Genomic DNA, 13,692 nt, shown 5'->3' with positions numbered 1-13,692 from the left:
CTGCGACAAAGTTGAGAAAATCAGACAGTCAGTCAGTGTTTCAATGGTAGATACAGGGTATATTCCACCTCTGTGTCCAATGAGAAAAACCTGGACACAATTCTCTCTAAATACTCATAGGAACCTGGCTGACATCATACACCAGCTGAATTCCACCACTTGTTGCCATGATACTCTGTCAAAAGGGTTTTTTAAGAGTGTTGCACATTGTATGGCTTTCAGACATTTTGAATAAGTCTCAGCTTTCAGGTATTGTTCCTCTGTGCCAGTCTAGAGAGGTCACTTACGAACAGCTATAGGCCCGTATAAAACCTCCCCTTTCTTAGTAAAATCATAGAAAAAGCTGTTTTTCAACGTGTGTACAAACTCCTAACATTAAATAACTGTTTTGATGTTCTCCTTCACATCGCAGCACTCAGGCAGTCCTAGTTAAAGTCCGTAATGACATCCGCTCCAACACGGATAGTGGCAACATTTCAATCGTGGTCTCACAGTGCTGCATTTGACATGGTTGACCATAATACCTTGATAGACCGGTTGAAGAACTAGGTGGGACTTTCTGGCACAGCACTTGCCTGGTTGAAGTCCTATGAGTTTTGCTACTTGGAGGAGAAAACTACAACTTACATAAGTCACTGGGGCTCGTCCGGGAATTGAACCCGGGACCTCTCGCACCCAAAGCGAGAATCATACTACTAGACCAACGAGCCATAAATCTCATAACTGGCAACACATAAAATGTTTTCTAAATTAAAAAAACAGATTCCCATGTCACATCATCATCAACATTTAGAAGCTCAAGCAGGGCTGTTGACATGCAAGTGTGACTGTGAGACTGTTAGATTGGGACGATCTCCATGGAAACAACATCAATTCGATGACTGAGTGCATTACAGAGTACACTAATTTCTGCGACAAAGTTGAGAAAATCAGACAGTCAGTCAGTGTTTCAATGGTAGATACAGGGTATATTCCACCTCTGTGTCCAATGAGAAAAACCTGGACACAATTCTCTCTAAATACTCATAGGAACCTGGCTGACATCATACACCAGCTGAATTCCACCACTTGTTGCCATGATACTCTGTCAAAAGGGTTTTTTAAGAGTGTTGCACATTGTATGGCTTTCAGACATTTTGAATAAGTCTCAGCTTTCAGGTATTGTTCCTCTGTGCCAGTCTAGAGAGGTCACTTACGAACAGCTATAGGCCCGTATAAAACCTCCCCTTTCTTAGTAAAATCATAGAAAAAGCTGTTTTTCAACGTGTGTACAAACTCCTAACATTAAATAACTGTTTTGATGTTCTCCTTCACATCGCAGCACTCAGGCAGTCCTAGTTAAAGTCCGTAATGACATCCGCTCCAACACGGATAGTGGCAACATTTCAATCGTGGTCTCACAGTGCTGCATTTGACATGGTTGACCATAATACCTTGATAGACCGGTTGAAGAACTAGGTGGGACTTTCTGGCACAGCACTTGCCTGGTTGAAGTCCTATGAGTTTTGCTACTTGGAGGAGAAAACTACAACTTACATAAGTCACTGGGGCTCGTCCGGGAATTGAACCCGGGACCTCTCGCACCCGAAGCGAGAATCATACTACTAGACCAACGAGCCATAAATCTCATAACTGGCAACACATAAAATGTTTTCTAAATTAAAAAAACAGATTCCCATGTCACATCATCATCAACATTTAGAAGCTCAAGCAGGGCTGTTGACATGCAAGTGTGACTGTGAGACTGTTAGATTGGGACGATCTCCATGGAAACAACATCAATTCGATGACTGAGTGCATTACAGAGTACACTAATTTCTGCGACAAAGTTGAGAAAATCAGACAGTCAGTCAGTGTTTCAATGGTAGATACAGGGTATATTCCACCTCTGTGTCCAATGAGAAAAACCTGGACACAATTCTCTCTAAATACTCATAGGAACCTGGCTGACATCATACACCAGCTGAATTCCACCACTTGTTGCCATGATACTCTGTCAAAAGGGTTTTTTAAGAGTGTTGCACATTGTATGGCTTTCAGACATTTTGAATAAGTCTCAGCTTTCAGGTATTGTTCCTCTGTAACAGTCTAGAGAGGTCACTTACGAACAGCTATAGGCCCGTATAAAACCTCCCCTTTCTTAGTAAAATCATAGAAAAAGCTGTTTTTCAACGTGTGTACAAACTCCTAACATTAAATAACTGTTTTGATGTTCTCCTTCACATCGCAGCACTCAGGCAGTTCTAGTTAAAGTCCGTAATGACATCCGCTCCAACACGGATAGTGGCAACATTTCAATCGTGGTCTCACAGTGCTGCATTTGACATGGTTGACCATAATACCTTGATAGACCGGTTGAAGAACTAGGTGGGACTTTCTGGCACAGCACTTGCCTGGTTGAAGTCCTATGAGTTTTGCTACTTGGAGGAGAAAACTACAACTTACATAAGTCACTGGGGCTCGTCCGGGAATTGAACCCGGGACCTCTCGCACCCAAAGCGAGAATCATACTACTAGACCAACGAGCCATAAATCTCATAACTGGCAACACATAAAATGTTTTCTAAATTAAAAAAACAGATTCCCATGTCACATCATCATCAACATTTAGAAGCTCAAGCAGGGCTGTTGACATGCAAGTGTGACTGTGAGACTGTTAGATTGGGACGATCTCCATGGAAACAACATCAATTCGATGACTGAGTGCATTACAGAGTACACTAATTTCTGCGACAAAGTTGAGAAAATCAGACAGTCAGTCAGTGTTTCAATGGTAGATACAGGGTATATTCCACCTCTGTGTCCAATGAGAAAAACCTGGACACAATTCTCTCTAAATACTCATAGGAACCTGGCTGACATCATACACCAGCTGAATTCCACCACTTGTTGCCATGATACTCTGTCAAAAGGGTTTTTTAAGAGTGTTGCACATTGTATGGCTTTCAGACATTTTGAATAAGTCTCAGCTTTCAGGTATTGTTCCTCTGTGCCAGTCTAGAGAGGTCACTTACGAACAGCTATAGGCCCGTATAAAACCTCCCCTTTCTTAGTAAAATCATAGAAAAAGCTGTTTTTCAACGTGTGTACAAACTCCTAACATTAAATAACTGTTTTGATGTTCTCCTTCACATCGCAGCACTCAGGCAGTCCTAGTTAAAGTCCGTAATGACATCCGCTCCAACACGGATAGTGGCAACATTTCAATCGTGGTCTCACAGTGCTGCATTTGACATGGTTGACCATAATACCTTGATAGACCGGTTGAAGAACTAGGTGGGACTTTCTGGCACAGCACTTGCCTGGTTGAAGTCCTATGAGTTTTGCTACTTGGAGGAGAAAACTACAACTTACATAAGTCACTGGGGCTCGTCCGGGAATTGAACCCGGGACCTCTCGCACCCGAAGCGAGAATCATACTACTAGACCAACGAGCCATAAATCTCATAACTGGCAACACATAAAATGTTTTCTAAATTAAAAAAACAGATTCCCATGTCACATCATCATCAACATTTAGAAGCTCAAGCAGGGCTGTTGACATGCAAGTGTGACTGTGAGACTGTTAGATTGGGACGATCTCCATGGAAACAACATCAATTCGATGACTGAGTGCATTACAGAGTACACTAATTTCTGCGACAAAGTTGAGAAAATCAGACAGTCAGTCAGTGTTTCAATGGTAGATACAGGGTATATTCCACCTCTGTGTCCAATGAGAAAAACCTGGACACAATTCTCTCTAAATACTCATAGGAACCTGGCTGACATCATACACCAGCTGAATTCCACCACTTGTTGCCATGATACTCTGTCAAAAGGGTTTTTTAAGAGTGTTGCACATTGTATGGCTTTCAGACATTTTGAATAAGTCTCAGCTTTCAGGTATTGTTCCTCTGTGCCAGTCTAGAGAGGTCACTTACGAACAGCTATAGGCCCGTATAAAACCTCCCCTTTCTTAGTAAAATCATAGAAAAAGCTGTTTTTCAACGTGTGTACAAACTCCTAACATTAAATAACTGTTTTGATGTTCTCCTTCACATCGCAGCACTCAGGCAGTTCTAGTTAAAGTCCGTAATGACATCCGCTCCAACACGGATAGTGGCAACATTTCAATCGTGGTCTCACAGTGCTGCATTTGACATGGTTGACCATAATACCTTGATAGACCGGTTGAAGAACTAGGTGGGACTTTCTGGCACAGCACTTGCCTGGTTGAAGTCCTATGAGTTTTGCTACTTGGAGGAGAAAACTACAACTTACATAAGTCACTGGGGCTCGTCCGGGAATTGAACCCGGGACCTCTCGCACCCAAAGCGAGAATCATACTACTAGACCAACGAGCCATAAATCTCATAACTGGCAACACATAAAATGTTTTCTAAATTAAAAAAACAGATTCCCATGTCACATCATCATCAACATTTAGAAGCTCAAGCAGGGCTGTTGACATGCAAGTGTGACTGTGAGACTGTTAGATTGGGACGATCTCCATGGAAACAACATCAATTCGATGACTGAGTGCATTACAGAGTACACAAATTTCTGCGACAAAGTTGAGAAAATCAGACAGTCAGTCAGTGTTTCAATGGTAGATACAGGGTATATTCCACCTCTGTGTCCAATGAGAAAAACCTGGACACAATTCTCTCTAAATACTCATAGGAACCTGGCTGACATCATACACCAGCTGAATTCCACCACTTGTTGCCATGATACTCTGTCAAAAGGGTTTTTTAAGAGTGTTGCACATTGTATGGCTTTCAGACATTTTGAATAAGTCTCAGCTTTCAGGTATTGTTCCTCTGTGCCAGTCTAGAGAGGTCACTTACGAACAGCTATAGGCCCGTATAAAACCTCCCCTTTCTTAGTAAAATCATAGAAAAAGCTGTTTTTCAACGTGTGTACAAACTCCTAACATTAAATAACTGTTTTGATGTTCTCCTTCACATCGCAGCACTCAGGCAGTTCTAGTTAAAGTCCGTAATGACATCCGCTCCAACACGGATAGTGGCAACATTTCAATCGTGGTCTCACAGTGCTGCATTTGACATGGTTGACCATAATACCTTGATAGACCGGTTGAAGAACTAGGTGGGACTTTCTGGCACAGCACTTGCCTGGTTGAAGTCCTATGAGTTTTGCTACTTGGAGGAGAAAACTACAACTTACATAAGTCACTGGGGCTCGTCCGGGAATTGAACCCGGGACCTCTCGCACCCGAAGCGAGAATCATACTACTAGACCAACGAGCCATAAATCTCATAATTGGCAACACATAAAATGTTTTCTAAATTAAAAAAACAGATTCCCATGTCACATCATCATCAACATTTAGAAGCTCAAGCAGGGCTGTTGACATGCAAGTGTGACTGTGAGACTGTTAGATTGGGACGATCTCCATGGAAACAACATCAATTCGATGACTGAGTGCATTACAGAGTACACTAATTTCTGCGACAAAGTTGAGAAAATCAGACAGTCAGTCAGTGTTTCAATGGTAGATACAGGGTATATTCCACCTCTGTGTCCAATGAGAAAAACCTGGACACAATTCTCTCTAAATACTCATAGGAACCTGGCTGACATCATACACCAGCTGAATTCCACCACTTGTTGCCATGATACTCTGTCAAAAGGGTTTTTTAAGAGTGTTGCACATTGTATGGCTTTCAGACATTTTGAATAAGTCTCAGCTTTCAGGTATTGTTCCTCTGTGCCAGTCTAGAGAGGTCACTTACGAACAGCTATAGGCCCGTATAAAACCTCCCCTTTCTTAGTAAAATCATAGAAAAAGCTGTTTTTCAACGTGTGTACAAACTCCTAACATTAAATAACTGTTTTGATGTTCTCCTTCACATCGCAGCACTCAGGCAGTTCTAGTTAAAGTCCGTAATGACATCCGCTCCAACACGGATAGTGGCAACATTTCAATCGTGGTCTCACAGTGCTGCATTTGACATGGTTGACCATAATACCTTGATAGACCGGTTGAAGAACTAGGTGGGACTTTCTGGCACAGCACTTGCCTGGTTGAAGTCCTATGAGTTTTGCTACTTGGAGGAGAAAACTACAACTTACATAAGTCACTGGGGCTCGTCCGGGAATTGAACCCGGGACCTCTCGCACCCGAAGCGAGAATCATACTACTAGACCAACGAGCCATAAATCTCATAACTGGCAACACATAAAATGTTTTCTAAATTAAAAAAACAGATTCCCATGTCACATCATCATCAACATTTAGAAGCTCAAGCAGGGCTGTTGACATGCAAGTGTGACTGTGAGACTGTTAGATTGGGACGATCTCCATGGAAACAACATCAATTCGATGACTGAGTGCATTACAGAGTACACTAATTTCTGCGACAAAGTTGAGAAAATCAGACAGTCAGTCAGTGTTTCAATGGTAGATACAGGGTATATTCCACCTCTGTGTCCAATGAGAAAAACCTGGACACAATTCTCTCTAAATACTCATAGGAACCTGGCTGACATCATACACCAGCTGAATTCCACCACTTGTTGCCATGATACTCTGTCAAAAGGGTTTTTTAAGAGTGTTGCACATTGTATGGCTTTCAGACATTTTGAATAAGTCTCAGCTTTCAGGTATTGTTCCTCTGTGCCAGTCTAGAGAGGTCACTTACGAACAGCTATAGGCCCGTATAAAACCTCCCCTTTCTTAGTAAAATCATAGAAAAAGCTGTTTTTCAACGTGTGTACAAACTCCTAACATTAAATAACTGTTTTGATGTTCTCCTTCACATCGCAGCACTCAGGCAGTTCTAGTTAAAGTCCGTAATGACATCCGCTCCAACACGGATAGTGGCAACATTTCAATCGTGGTCTCACAGTGCTGCATTTGACATGGTTGACCATAATACCTTGATAGACCGGTTGAAGAACTAGGTGGGACTTTCTGGCACAGCACTTGCCTGGTTGAAGTCCTATGAGTTTTGCTACTTGGAGGAGAAAACTACAACTTACATAAGTCACTGGGGCTCGTCCGGGAATTGAACCCGGGACCTCTCGCACCCAAAGCGAGAATCATACTACTAGACCAACGAGCCATAAATCTCATAACTGGCAACACATAAAATGTTTTCTAAATTAAAAAAACAGATTCCCATGTCACATCATCATCAACATTTAGAAGCTCAAGCAGGGCTGTTGACATGCAAGTGTGACTGTGAGACTGTTAGATTGGGACGATCTCCATGGAAACAACATCAATTCGATGACTGAGTGCATTACAGAGTACACAAATTTCTGCGACAAAGTTGAGAAAATCAGACAGTCAGTCAGTGTTTCAATGGTAGATACAGGGTATATTCCACCTCTGTGTCCAATGAGAAAAACCTGGACACAATTCTCTCTAAATACTCATAGGAACCTGGCTGACATCATACACCAGCTGAATTCCACCACTTGTTGCCATGATACTCTGTCAAAAGGGTTTTTTAAGAGTGTTGCACATTGTATGGCTTTCAGACATTTTGAATAAGTCTCAGCTTTCAGGTATTGTTCCTCTGTGCCAGTCTAGAGAGGTCACTTACGAACAGCTATAGGCCCGTATAAAACCTCCCCTTTCTTAGTAAAATCATAGAAAAAGCTGTTTTTCAACGTGTGTACAAACTCCTAACATTAAATAACTGTTTTGATGTTCTCCTTCACATCGCAGCACTCAGGCAGTTCTAGTTAAAGTCCGTAATGACATCCGCTCCAACACGGATAGTGGCAACATTTCAATCGTGGTCTCACAGTGCTGCATTTGACATGGTTGACCATAATACCTTGATAGACCGGTTGAAGAACTAGGTGGGACTTTCTGGCACAGCACTTGCCTGGTTGAAGTCCTATGAGTTTTGCTACTTGGAGGAGAAAACTACAACTTACATAAGTCACTGGGGCTCGTCCGGGAATTGAACCCGGGACCTCTCGCACCCGAAGCGAGAATCATACTACTAGACCAACGAGCCATAAATCTCATAATTGGCAACACATAAAATGTTTTCTAAATTAAAAAAACAGATTCCCATGTCACATCATCATCAACATTTAGAAGCTCAAGCAGGGCTGTTGACATGCAAGTGTGACTGTGAGACTGTTAGATTGGGACGATCTCCATGGAAACAACATCAATTCGATGACTGAGTGCATTACAGAGTACACTAATTTCTGCGACAAAGTTGAGAAAATCAGACAGTCAGTCAGTGTTTCAATGGTAGATACAGGGTATATTCCACCTCTGTGTCCAATGAGAAAAACCTGGACACAATTCTCTCTAAATACTCATAGGAACCTGGCTGACATCATACACCAGCTGAATTCCACCACTTGTTGCCATGATACTCTGTCAAAAGGGTTTTTTAAGAGTGTTGCACATTGTATGGCTTTCAGACATTTTGAATAAGTCTCAGCTTTCAGGTATTGTTCCTCTGTGCCAGTCTAGAGAGGTCACTTACGAACAGCTATAGGCCCGTATAAAACCTCCCCTTTCTTAGTAAAATCATAGAAAAAGCTGTTTTTCAACGTGTGTACAAACTCCTAACATTAAATAACTGTTTTGATGTTCTCCTTCACATCGCAGCACTCAGGCAGTTCTAGTTAAAGTCCGTAATGACATCCGCTCCAACACGGATAGTGGCAACATTTCAATCGTGGTCTCACAGTGCTGCATTTGACATGGTTGACCATAATACCTTGATAGACCGGTTGAAGAACTAGGTGGGACTTTCTGGCACAGCACTTGCCTGGTTGAAGTCCTATGAGTTTTGCTACTTGGAGGAGAAAACTACAACTTACATAAGTCACTGGGGCTCGTCCGGGAATTGAACCCGGGACCTCTCGCACCCGAAGCGAGAATCATACTACTAGACCAACGAGCCATAAATCTCATAACTGGCAACACATAAAATGTTTTCTAAATTAAAAAAACAGATTCCCATGTCACATCATCATCAACATTTAGAAGCTCAAGCAGGGCTGTTGACATGCAAGTGTGACTGTGAGACTGTTAGATTGGGACGATCTCCATGGAAACAACATCAATTCGATGACTGAGTGCATTACAGAGTACACTAATTTCTGCGACAAAGTTGAGAAAATCAGACAGTCAGTCAGTGTTTCAATGGTAGATACAGGGTATATTCCACCTCTGTGTCCAATGAGAAAAACCTGGACACAATTCTCTCTAAATACTCATAGGAACCTGGCTGACATCATACACCAGCTGAATTCCACCACTTGTTGCCATGATACTCTGTCAAAAGGGTTTTTTAAGAGTGTTGCACATTGTATGGCTTTCAGACATTTTGAATAAGTCTCAGCTTTCAGGTATTGTTCCTCTGTGCCAGTCTAGAGAGGTCACTTACGAACAGCTATAGGCCCGTATAAAACCTCCCCTTTCTTAGTAAAATCATAGAAAAAGCTGTTTTTCAACGTGTGTACAAACTCCTAACATTAAATAACTGTTTTGATGTTCTCCTTCACATCGCAGCACTCAGGCAGTCCTAGTTAAAGTCCGTAATGACATCCGCTCCAACACGGATAGTGGCAACATTTCAATCGTGGTCTCACAGTGCTGCATTTGACATGGTTGACCATAATACCTTGATAGACCGGTTGAAGAACTAGGTGGGACTTTCTGGCACAGCACTTGCCTGGTTGAAGTCCTATGAGTTTTGCTACTTGGAGGAGAAAACTACAACTTACATAAGTCACTGGGGCTCGTCCGGGAATTGAACCCGGGACCTCTCGCACCCTTAGCGAGAATCATACTACTAGACCAACGAGCCATAAATCTCATAACTGGCAACACATAAAATGTTTTCTAAATTAAAAAAACAGATTCCCATGTCACATCATCATCAACATTTAGAAGCTCAAGCAGGGCTGTTGACATGCAAGTGTGACTGTGAGACTGTTAGATTGGGACGATCTCCATGGAAACAACATCAATTCGATGACTGAGTGCATTACAGAGTACACTAATTTCTGCGACAAAGTTGAGAAAATCAGACAGTCAGTCAGTGTTTCAATGGTAGATACAGGGTATATTCCACCTCTGTGTCCAATGAGAAAAACCTGGACACAATTCTCTCTAAATACTCATAGGAACCTGGCTGACATCATACACCAGCTGAATTCCACCACTTGTTGCCATGATACTCTGTCAAAAGGGTTTTTTAAGAGTGTTGCACATTGTATGGCTTTCAGACATTTTGAATAAGTCTCAGCTTTCAGGTATTGTTCCTCTGTGCCAGTCTAGAGAGGTCACTTACGAACAGCTACAGGCCCGTATAAAACCTCCCCTTTCTTAGTAAAATCATAGAAAAAGCTGTTTTTCAACGTGTGTACAAACTCCTAACATTAAATAACTGTTTTGATGTTCTCCTTCACATCGCAGCACTCAGACAGTTGTAGTTAAAGTCCGTAATGACATCCGCTCCAACACGGATAGTGGCAACATTTCAATCGTGGTCTCACAGTGCTGCATTTGACATGGTTGACCATAATACCTTGATAGACCGGTTGAAGAACTAGGTGGGACTTTCTGGCACAGCACTTGCCTGGTTGAAGTCCTATGAGTTTTGCTACTTGGAGGAGAAAACTACAACTTACATAAGTCACTGGGGCTCGTCCGGGAATTGAACCCGGGACCTCTCGCACCCTAAGCGAGAATCATACTACTAGACCAACAAGCCATAAATCTCATAACTGGCAACACATAAAATGTTTTCTAAATTAAAAAAACAGATTCCCATGTCACATCATCATCAACATTTAGAAGCTCAAGCAGGGCTGTTGACATGCAAGTGTGACTGTGAGACTGTTAGATTGGGACGATCTCCATGGAAACAACATCAATTCGATGACTGAGTGCATTACAGAGTACACTAATTTCTGCGACAAAGTTGAGAAAATCAGACAGTCAGTCAGTGTTTCAATGGTAGATACAGGGTATATTCCACCTCTGTGTCCAATGAGAAAAACCTGGACACAATTCTCTCTAAATACTCATAGGAACCTGGCTGACATCATACACCAGCTGAATTCCACCACTTGTTGCCATGATACTCTGTCAAAAGGGTTTTTTAAGAGTGTTGCACATTGTATGGCTTTCAGACATTTTGAATAAGTCTCAGCTTTCAGGTATTGTTCCTCTGTGCCAGTCTAGAGAGGTCACTTACGAACAGTTATAGGCCCGTATAAAACCTCCCCTTTCTTAGTAAAATCATAGAAAAAGCTGTTTTTCAACGTGTGTACAAACTCCTAACATTAAATAACTGTTTTGATGTTCTCCTTCACATCGCAGCACTCAGGCAGTTCTAGTTAAAGTCCGTAATGACATCCGCTCCAACACGGATAGTGGCAACATTTCAATCGTGGTCTCACAGTGCTGCATTTGACATGGTTGACTATAATACCTTGATAGACCGGTTGAAGAACTAGGTGGGACTTTCTGGCACAGCACTTGCCTGGTTGAAGTCCTATGAGTTTTGCTACTTGGAGGAGAAAACTACAACTTACATAAGTCACTGGGGCTCGTCCGGGAATTGAACCCGGGACCTCTCGCACCCGAAGCGAGAATCATACTACTAGACCAACGAGCCATAAATCTCATAACTGGCAACACATAAAATGTTTTCTAAATTAAAAAAACAGATTCCCATGTCACATCATCATCAACATTTAGAAGCTCAAGCAGGGCTGTTGACATGCAAGTGTGACTGTGAGACTGTTAGATTGGGACGATCTCCATGGAAACAACATCAATTCGATGACTGAGTGCATTACAGAGTACACTAATTTCTGCGACAAAGTTGAGAAAATCAGACAGTCAGTCAGTGTTTCAATGGTAGATACAGGGTATATTCCACCTCTGTGTCCAATGAGAAAAACCTGGACACAATTCTCTCTAAATACTCATAGGAACCTGGCTGACATCATACACCAGCTGAATTCCACCACTTGTTGCCATGATACTCTGTCAAAAGGGTTTTTTAAGAGTGTTGCACATTGTATGGCTTTCAGACATTTTGAATAAGTCTCAGCTTTCAGGTATTGTTCCTCTGTGCCAGTCTAGAGAGGTCACTTACGAACAGCTATAGGCCCGTATAAAACCTCCCCTTTCTTAGTAAAATCATAGAAAAAGCTGTTTTTCAACGTGTGTACAAACTCCTAACATTAAATAACTGTTTTGATGTTCTCCTTCACATCGCAGCACTCAGGCAGTCCTAGTTAAAGTCCGTAATGACATCCGCTCCAACACGGATAGTGGCAACATTTCAATCGTGGTCTCACAGTGCTGCATTTGACATGGTTGACCATAATACCTTGATAGACCGGTTGAAGAACTAGGTGGGACTTTCTGGCACAGCACTTGCCTGGTTGAAGTCCTATGAGTTTTGCTACTTGGAGGAGAAAACTACAACTTACATAAGTCACTGGGGCTCGTCCGGGAATTGAACCCGGGACCTCTCGCACCCTAAGCGAGAATCATACTACTAGACCAACGAGCCATAAATCTCATAACTGGCAACACATAAAATGTTTTCTAAATTAAAAAAACAGATTCCCATGTCACATCATCATCAACATTTAGAAGCTCAAGCAGGGCTGTTGACATGCAAGTGTGACTGTGAGACTGTTAGATTGGGACGATCTCCATGGAAACAACATCAATTCGATGACTGAGTGCATTACAGAGTACACTAATTTCTGCGACAAAGTTGAGAAAATCAGACAGTCAGTCAGTGTTTCAATGGTAGATACAGGGTATATTCCACCTCTGTGTCCAATGAGAAAAACCTGGACACAATTCTCTCTAAATACTCATAGGAACCTGGCTGACATCATACACCAGCTGAATTCCACCACTTGTTGCCATGATACTCTGTCAAAAGGGTTTTTTAAGAGTGTTGCACATTGTATGGCTTTCAGACATTTTGAATAAGTCTCAGCTTTCAGGTATTGTTCCTCTGTGCCAGTCTAGAGAGGTCACTTACGAACAGCTATAGGCCCGTATAAAACCTCCCCTTTCTTAGTAAAATCATAGAAAAAGCTGTTTTTCAACGTGTGTACAAACTCCTAACATTAAATAACTGTTTTGATGTTCTCCTTCACATCGCAGCACTCAGGCAGTTCTAGTTAAAGTCCGTAATGACATCCGCTCCAACACGGATAGTGGCAACATTTCAATCGTGGTCTCACAGTGCTGCATTTGACATGGTTGACCATAATACCTTGATAGACCGGTTGAAGAACTAGGTGGGACTTTCTGGCACAGCACTTGCCTGGTTGAAGTCCTATGAGTTTTGCTACTTGGAGGAGAAAACTACAACTTACATAAGTCACTGGGGCTCGTCCGGGAATTGAACCCGGGACCTCTCGCACCCTAAGCGAGAATCATACTACTAGACCAACGAGCCATAAATCTCATAACTGGCAACACATAAAATGTTTTCTAAATTAAAAAAACAGATTCCCATGTCACATCATCATCAACATTTAGAAGCTCAAGCAGGGCTGTTGACATGCAAGTGTGACTGTGAGACTGTTAGATTGGGACGATCTCCATGGAAACAACATCAATTCGATGACTGAGTGCATTACAGAGTACACTAATTTCTGCGACAAAGTTGAGAAAATCAGACAGTCAGTCAGTGTTTCAATGGTAGATACAGG

General features: G+C 42.1%; 14 non-coding genes across 14 annotated transcripts; all 14 read right to left on the bottom strand.

Moving 5' to 3' along the window:
• Window positions 1–638: 638 nt before the first annotated feature.
• trnap-ugg (transfer RNA proline (anticodon UGG)) lies at window positions 639–710 on the bottom strand. The gene has a single exon. It is a non-coding gene; the product is annotated as a tRNA-Pro (tRNA).
• An 837-nt stretch (window positions 711–1,547) lies between these two features.
• Window positions 1,548–1,619, bottom strand: trnap-cgg (transfer RNA proline (anticodon CGG)). The gene has a single exon. It is a non-coding gene; the product is annotated as a tRNA-Pro (tRNA).
• An 837-nt stretch (window positions 1,620–2,456) lies between these two features.
• Window positions 2,457–2,528, bottom strand: trnap-ugg (transfer RNA proline (anticodon UGG)). Its single transcript has one exon. It is a non-coding gene; the product is annotated as a tRNA-Pro (tRNA).
• An 837-nt stretch (window positions 2,529–3,365) lies between these two features.
• On the bottom strand, window positions 3,366–3,437 carry trnap-cgg (transfer RNA proline (anticodon CGG)). Its single transcript has one exon. It is a non-coding gene; the product is annotated as a tRNA-Pro (tRNA).
• Window positions 3,438–4,274: 837 nt separating this feature from the next.
• trnap-ugg (transfer RNA proline (anticodon UGG)) lies at window positions 4,275–4,346 on the bottom strand. The gene has a single exon. It is a non-coding gene; the product is annotated as a tRNA-Pro (tRNA).
• Window positions 4,347–5,183: 837 nt separating this feature from the next.
• On the bottom strand, window positions 5,184–5,255 carry trnap-cgg (transfer RNA proline (anticodon CGG)). Its single transcript has one exon. It is a non-coding gene; the product is annotated as a tRNA-Pro (tRNA).
• An 837-nt stretch (window positions 5,256–6,092) lies between these two features.
• Window positions 6,093–6,164, bottom strand: trnap-cgg (transfer RNA proline (anticodon CGG)). The gene has a single exon. It is a non-coding gene; the product is annotated as a tRNA-Pro (tRNA).
• Window positions 6,165–7,001: 837 nt separating this feature from the next.
• trnap-ugg (transfer RNA proline (anticodon UGG)) lies at window positions 7,002–7,073 on the bottom strand. The gene has a single exon. It is a non-coding gene; the product is annotated as a tRNA-Pro (tRNA).
• Window positions 7,074–7,910: 837 nt separating this feature from the next.
• On the bottom strand, window positions 7,911–7,982 carry trnap-cgg (transfer RNA proline (anticodon CGG)). Its single transcript has one exon. It is a non-coding gene; the product is annotated as a tRNA-Pro (tRNA).
• Window positions 7,983–8,819: 837 nt separating this feature from the next.
• Window positions 8,820–8,891, bottom strand: trnap-cgg (transfer RNA proline (anticodon CGG)). The gene has a single exon. It is a non-coding gene; the product is annotated as a tRNA-Pro (tRNA).
• A 1,746-nt stretch (window positions 8,892–10,637) lies between these two features.
• Window positions 10,638–10,709, bottom strand: trnap-agg (transfer RNA proline (anticodon AGG)). The gene has a single exon. It is a non-coding gene; the product is annotated as a tRNA-Pro (tRNA).
• An 837-nt stretch (window positions 10,710–11,546) lies between these two features.
• On the bottom strand, window positions 11,547–11,618 carry trnap-cgg (transfer RNA proline (anticodon CGG)). The gene has a single exon. It is a non-coding gene; the product is annotated as a tRNA-Pro (tRNA).
• Window positions 11,619–12,455: 837 nt separating this feature from the next.
• Window positions 12,456–12,527, bottom strand: trnap-agg (transfer RNA proline (anticodon AGG)). Its single transcript has one exon. It is a non-coding gene; the product is annotated as a tRNA-Pro (tRNA).
• Window positions 12,528–13,364: 837 nt separating this feature from the next.
• Window positions 13,365–13,436, bottom strand: trnap-agg (transfer RNA proline (anticodon AGG)). Its single transcript has one exon. It is a non-coding gene; the product is annotated as a tRNA-Pro (tRNA).
• Window positions 13,437–13,692: the final 256 nt, after the last annotated feature.

Source organism: Cololabis saira, unplaced genomic scaffold (assembly GCF_033807715.1).
Source record: "Cololabis saira isolate AMF1-May2022 unplaced genomic scaffold, fColSai1.1 scf059, whole genome shotgun sequence".
NCBI classification, from domain to species: Eukaryota; Metazoa; Chordata; class Actinopteri; order Beloniformes; family Belonidae; genus Cololabis; species Cololabis saira.
The sequence above is the reverse complement of the archived record's forward strand: the minus strand, read 5'-3'. Positions and strand labels throughout refer to the sequence as shown.